Raw genomic sequence first — 6,882 nt, 5'->3', positions numbered from 1 at the left:
GAATTAGGAAGAAGGACCAGAGAAGGAAGAATGGGTTATTTTTCCACTACAAAGATAAGCATCATCCATGGAATGTAAAATCAAAGCAATATCTCACTTGAAAAACAAAAGACGCATACAAACTATGTGTTGTAATGATTTTTCTATTTTGTTTTGGGAGAAACTACAAATACGATGGAAAAAGGACTCACTTTCGTCTTGAAGATGCACGGATAAAGATGTGATGGACCTGCCACGACAATGACGAAGCTGCTGTAGCGATGTGGACGACAACGGAAAGCTACAATGGCACTGTTGAAGATGATGGCAAAACAGAAGAAGAGAAGAGACTTGTTTTCTTTTTCCAGAGAGATTGAATTAGGGATTTTGATTTCTATAAGTAAAAGAACAAATCTGTACTTTTACCATGGTTACACTTTAATCTCAATTTTCTTTGCAAGTTTGAAGAGAAAACTTTAGCATGGGCTTCACATATATTTTTATATTTTCTATTCAATTTCTTTGTTGATCCAAAAATAAAAAATTAATTTTTTTCATCTATTTTTTTCTCTTCCATTCTCTTTCCTTCTAAATTCTTCTATACCAAACAATGTGTTATAGAGCTTTAAGAATACATACCGCATATGCATGTCACGTCAAAATTAATTATTATGACTTTCAAAGTATACTTTTTATTCATCAATCACCAATCAATAATTATTTAACTAGAGTAATAAATATAATTATTTTTAGATGAGTTTTAGATGTGTTAAAAAATTATTTAGTAAGCAATCTTATAATTTTAGATGTGTTCAAAATCATTTATGTTAAGAAAAATATAAGCACAATTTGAACGAATTTTGAATATGTACCAAAAATATTTTATATGTTATCTTATTTTTTTGAATGTTTTAAAAAATTATTTATGTTAAAAAAATATAAGCACGGATTTAAACAATTTTAAATGTGTTAAAAATTATTTATATTAAGAAAAATATAAGCACAAATTTAAATAAATTTTAAATGTATATCAAAAATATTTTTATCTCATTATTTTAAATGTGTTATAAACATATGTAAAATAATTAAAAAATACTGACAAAATAACCACAAGAGAAAAAGAAAAAATAATATTCAAACATAATATAATTTTGGTTTAATTACTCTGTCAGTCCTTATAGTAGTTTTATCAATTTTTTAATTAAGTTTCTATACTTTTTTTCTTTTTTAATTGGGTTCTTATACCATATCAGACTTTGTATCTAAGTCTCTACCGTAATAAAAAAGTTAGAATTAATAGAATATTTTGTTAAACTATATAGAATATTTATTCAAGTGTTAGGTATATTCGTTTTTTTAACAAAATATTTCATTAATTTCAACGTTTTTGTCACAACAGGAATTTAATTACAAATCTGATATAGTATAGGGACTCAATCCAAAAAAAAAAAGTATAAAAATCTAACTGAAAATTTAGTAAAACTATAAGAACCGATCGAATAATTAAACCTATAACTTTTCATAACAAATAAATAATAAAATTATTAAAAGAGACTCACCGAAATAGTGCTTTGGACACATTCTTTTGGAAACTAAGGGAAAAAAATTGAAATAGCAGAAACTTGTCGAAGAGCTTCTTCTTGAGAGCGACAATTATTCTTATCTCATCTGCTCTTCTATACAGACTTCCCTCACTGTTTCCCAACAATAATCTTAAATTCTTAATTCATCATATCCTTATATATAGTCAATTTCATGTTATGTAATAGGTATATCACAACGGATAGTATAACAATCGTAATTGTCATTATATTTAATTTCATTGTTGTAAAATTAAGAAACAAAATTGAAGTTTGTTGTAAACTAAGAAACAAATAAAATTAAAGTTTGTTACGAAAATTACTGTAATTTTGTGAAAAAAATCAGTACATTGGAGGTGATTATCATTTTTGCAGTATCAAGTATAATAATTATAAAATTTAAATTAAATAAAAATGGTAGTAGTTTTTTAAAAAATAAAAAACATCATCAATTAAAAAATAAAATAATAAAATGTTAGATTTGAAGATCGAGTGAAAGATATTTATTTTGTTTTGTAACTTTGTCAATGGATGCGGCATCAAACCCATTTCCAATAAGTTTTTTTTTTAAATAATTATGGGTTAGGTACTAGAGACCTAGTCCATTTTTTTGGGCCAATTAGCTTTGCCTTTTATTTTTATTTGTTTCGATAAAGATATAACTGACTCATCACCTGGATAGGTGGACTATACAAATCCATTAATAATAATATAACATTGCATTTGCATTATTTCCTCCTATGCAGGGAGAGGATTGGTATTCTCTTTTTGCTTTTATTAAACCTCTTGAGCCTGAGTTAGGAGCCGATAGCTTGGCTTTGCTTCCGGTATTGAATAGTGTCTTCTCAATAACGTCGGCTTGTGTAATCTTTTTGGGACACGCGAATGACTCAAATATTTTCTTATTCTCGAAAATATGGAAGCCGGAAACTCCGCAACAACTATGGTCTTTCTGCTGACGCGTAACACACCAGACCCTTTTGACCAATGCAGAATGCACCAGAAGACATGGCGGAAGAAGACAATTATGCCACTTGTGGTGTATTCCCTGAATTTTTGTTCCATATGCTCTATGATTGCAGGTTGGCGAGAGGCACGTGGATGAGCATTAATAATAGTTTGGTTTCGGGTAACTTCTTTAACTCTCCTCTCTTGACTTGGTTGTTAGAAAATTTATCTACCAAATCTCCCTACCAAAGGCAATCTTGGTTCCTTCTTTTTGTTACTACGATGAATTCTTTTTGTTACTACGATGAATTCCTTATGGTATCGACAGAATAAATTTGTTTTTAATGTTGATGATATCATTGAGGAGGAGAAGGTTGCTTCCCTTGCTGTCTATCCAGTAAAGGATTTTCTGCATGCTAAGGTTGAAGTGAGTCGAGTTAGGAAAATAGTTGGCAATTATGTTAAGAGGCAGAGTAAATGGCACCCCCAAAACCTCTTTCTGTTAAACTAAATACAGACGGTTCAGTTCTACATAATGAAAAAATAGGTTGCGAAAGAATTATTAGAGGCATAAATGGAAAGTTTTCAGCTGGGTATGAACTTTAATGTAAACCTAGGGTATAATTATGTGGTAGTAGAGGTGCACTCAGTTGCTGCAGTAAGGCTTGTTCTTCAATATGATATAGATTTGCATTCTTTTCGAGCTCTTATTTTAATAATTAGGGAAATGTGCAGCAGACTAATCAACGAGAGAATATAACATCAGTTCTGAGAAGCAAATTTTTCTGTAGATAAAATGGTTAATTATGGTCATAGTGTTCTTTAATTTACCTTTTTGTATCTCTCTTTATCTTCATGCGGATTCTATCAACATTTTATTTTCAAGAACTATTGTCTTTTAGTTTATTTTTCTTTAGGATTTAAGGCCCGTTGTTAATAAAAAAAAAACAACGAATGGGTTAGGTCTAAAATGTCATCTAATTCATGTTTTTACGATGCAAGTTGCTAGTTTAATTATGCAAGTTACTTGAATCGTTTATATCCCAAATTTGTTCTTTAAGGGCAAATGTTATGAATTCAAAAAGTGAATTTCAACAAGGCTAAGGTTTGGTGTTGCTTTGGACAGGAAACCTACTTAGGATTATAGTGAATGTAAAAGAGAAAAAAAAGTTGTAAAACTAACGTTCTTCTATTTTTGCCAAATTAGGTTTTAATAGCTTTTAAGTATAACTTATTTTTGGGATGCCAATAAGCCAATGAATCCTTGTAAGGTATGGATTCGGTGAGCGGTTGATGTTTGTAGTACTAAAACGCTAAAAAGTTATTTGGCTGACTGGTGAGTATTTTTAATGAGGAGCCATTGGATTATGTATGCTTTTAATCCAATGATAAAGATCTTTTTGAATTTAGTTTCATGTGATTGGCTACAAATATTAGTTTTATGATGGTTCTTGTTGTTAGATTTAAAATATTTTGTGGTATTATATCAAAAATTAGAAACTCAGATGTTTAAATTGAGGAAAAAACAACCATTTGTACCCATGAACTTTACGAACGTTGACAAAAGTACCCATTAAAAAAGGAAACCAACATTGTATCCATCAAAGATGGATTCCGTACGACAAAAGTACCCAAATCCTAAATTTATGTTGACTTTTTAATAAAATTCTAAAATTACCCCATCCTTTATCTTCAACCCCTCCTCTCTTCTTTCCCAAATCTCATAACAGAAAATTTGGCGTACCATCCTGAGTGATGAGAGGATAATCACGTGCACTCAAAGTGATGAACCAATTCCAACCAGAATCCAATTTCAACATGATGGCAGCAGCACGCAGCGTGAGGGCAACATTGGATGAACCCAAGTACGTGATCCAATCAGCATTTCCAACCACATCAACGTTTCCAAAAGCCTGAATAGCCGGCACCGCCATCACAGCGGAGACAAGGGCCAACCTCTCGTCATCTCCGGCGTCCCTTCCAAGATGAAGGAGGTACCGATTCCTTGGGTGATAAACCGCCAGCATCAACCGCAAGATCCGATCCTTATCTTGGTGCCCGCCAAAGATAAAGTACGCAAAAGATGGAGGGTAAGGAGAACCTTGCTGAACAAGGGAAGGAAAAGCCTTTGGGGAGCTAAAGGAAGAGAAGGAAGACATTATCAGAACCATGAAAGTGAGGAACACCGCACTGAACAGCGTGAAAAGTCATTTTCTCTCAGCTCCCATGATAGTGGGTGTGGCTTGCGGTGCCGTTGGGGCATATGGCGTGTGGGTGGTTCCGGTGAAAGGAGGGATTTTTGGAATCCGATCGGTTGAAGAGAGGAGGGTTGAAGATAAAAGATGGGGGTAATTTTGGAATTTTATTAAAAAGTCAACATAAATTTAGGATTTGGGTACTTTTGTCGTGCGGAATCCATCTTTGATGGATACAACGTTAGTTTTCTTCTTTAATGGGTACTTTTGTCAGCGTTCGTAAAGTTCATGGGTACAAATGGTTATTTTTCCTTTAAATTAATTTAAAATTGATGAAATTTTTGGGTAAGATATTTTTTGTTTTATTTTGCGCAGACAACAGATATGTGGGCGGAGATCGATGAACACTGGAGTGGGGGTGTCAGGCTAGAGTGGCAGAGGAACAACAGTGAAACTAGCACGGCATGTAATGCTGCTGGGGCAGGATGGCTTCTTGGCCAATATCCTTGCCGCCAACATGCATGACCTCTCCTTACTAGCACAGTCCTTCACCTCCAATGACGGCATCCCCAACGCCCGCGATCATGTTGGCAGACAACGGTACTTCAGGTATGCAGCAACGCCTCGACAGCAACCATGGAACTTATGCCTCGACGAGGAGGATTAGGTGTGGTAGGGATGAGATTAGGAGGGAGATGTTGTCACATGTATGATTGAGCAGATGCCTCCCTCCTCTTCGTCATTCTTTTCCTCTTCTTCCTCTGCCGTCGCAAGTGCACCGCTCCTTCCACTATCTCCATCGCCAGTGACAACTACGAACCTCCCCACCGCCTCTCCTACTCACTCTTTTGTCGTGCCACCAACTCCTCCTCTCCACTCGGTCATGGCAACTTTGGTACCGTCTTCTCTAGCATCCTCCCTCCTCCGGCGAGAATTATATCTTAGTAAAGCTCTGGACCCTACAACAACCTCACAGCAACGAGAGCGTGAGTTTTACAACAATATCTTCTTTCTAATTCGTTTGCGAAAATTGAAATCAATGAATCAAATGGAACTCTGAAGAATGGGTTGTGTTCCATTTTTTGGATATTGACATTTTTGGATTTTTTGTTAAACAAAAAGTGAAAAAACGTGGTTGATTAGATTTATCTACTAGTCACTGTTCTTTAGAGTTTTGAGAAAAAATGGAACATTTTATGAAAATAAAAATGAACAATAAATAAATTTTACATTATAAACTAATTCTATATTGTAAACCAATTATGATGTGCTAAATAATTTGATTTAATCATTTTTCATTAATTATAATAAGATGTTTTGAAAAATTAGTAATATTGAGAGTAACTTAATTGATTATTATAGTAATATATATTGGAAATCAGTAATTTTATTACATTAATTTATTAATTATAGTTAATTTATATAGAGAATAATTTTATTAATTTTAGTAACATGTCATGTGAAATTAATAATTTTTTAAAGTAATTTTATAGGTTATAATAATATGATTTAGGAAATTAGTTATTTTTTTAGTAATATTATTAATTATAGTAATATGATTTGAGAAATTAGTAAATTTTTAAAATAATTTTATTAATTATATTAATATAAAATGAGAAATTAATAATTATGTTAAATTAATTTTATTAATTATAATAACATGTCATGAAAAGTTATTAATTATATAGAGTATAATTAGCGTAAGATGCTATAAAAACTAATATTTTTTAGATTAATTTTATTAATTTAATAGATGTTACCATTGATTTGGGAAAAAAATAAAAAATAGAAAAAATATATATGCAGTAAAAGCAATAATAGTTTCTACGGTTCAAATGAAAAGATAGAAAAAANAATGCTTTTATTACATTAATTTTATTAATTATAGTAAGATGTTATGTGAAATTAATAATTTTTTAGATTAATTTTATAGGTTATAGTAATATGATATGAGAAATTAGTAAATTTTTAAAGTAATTTTATTAATTATATTAATATGGTATGAGAAATTAATAATTATGTTAAATTATTTTATTAATTATAGTAAGATGCTATTAAAATTAGTATTTTTTGGATTAATTTTATTAATTTGATAGGTGTTACTGTTGAAACAATAACCGATTCTAAAGTTTAAATAAAAGAATGGATGTATATCAAGTATAGGAAACAAGGATTTCATA

At 31.3% G+C, this 6,882-nt stretch overlaps 1 pseudogene; it reads right to left on the bottom strand.

Annotated features, from left to right (window-relative positions):
* Positions 1-4,228: 4,228 nt before the first annotated feature.
* On the bottom strand, positions 4,229-4,718 carry LOC107490184 (uncharacterized; annotated as a pseudogene).
* Positions 4,719-6,882: the final 2,164 nt, after the last annotated feature.

Source organism: Arachis duranensis, chromosome 1 (assembly GCF_000817695.3).
Source record: "Arachis duranensis cultivar V14167 chromosome 1, aradu.V14167.gnm2.J7QH, whole genome shotgun sequence".
Lineage (NCBI taxonomy): Eukaryota > Viridiplantae > Streptophyta > Magnoliopsida > Fabales > Fabaceae > Arachis > Arachis duranensis.
This window is presented reverse-complemented; position numbering and strand designations above follow the sequence as displayed.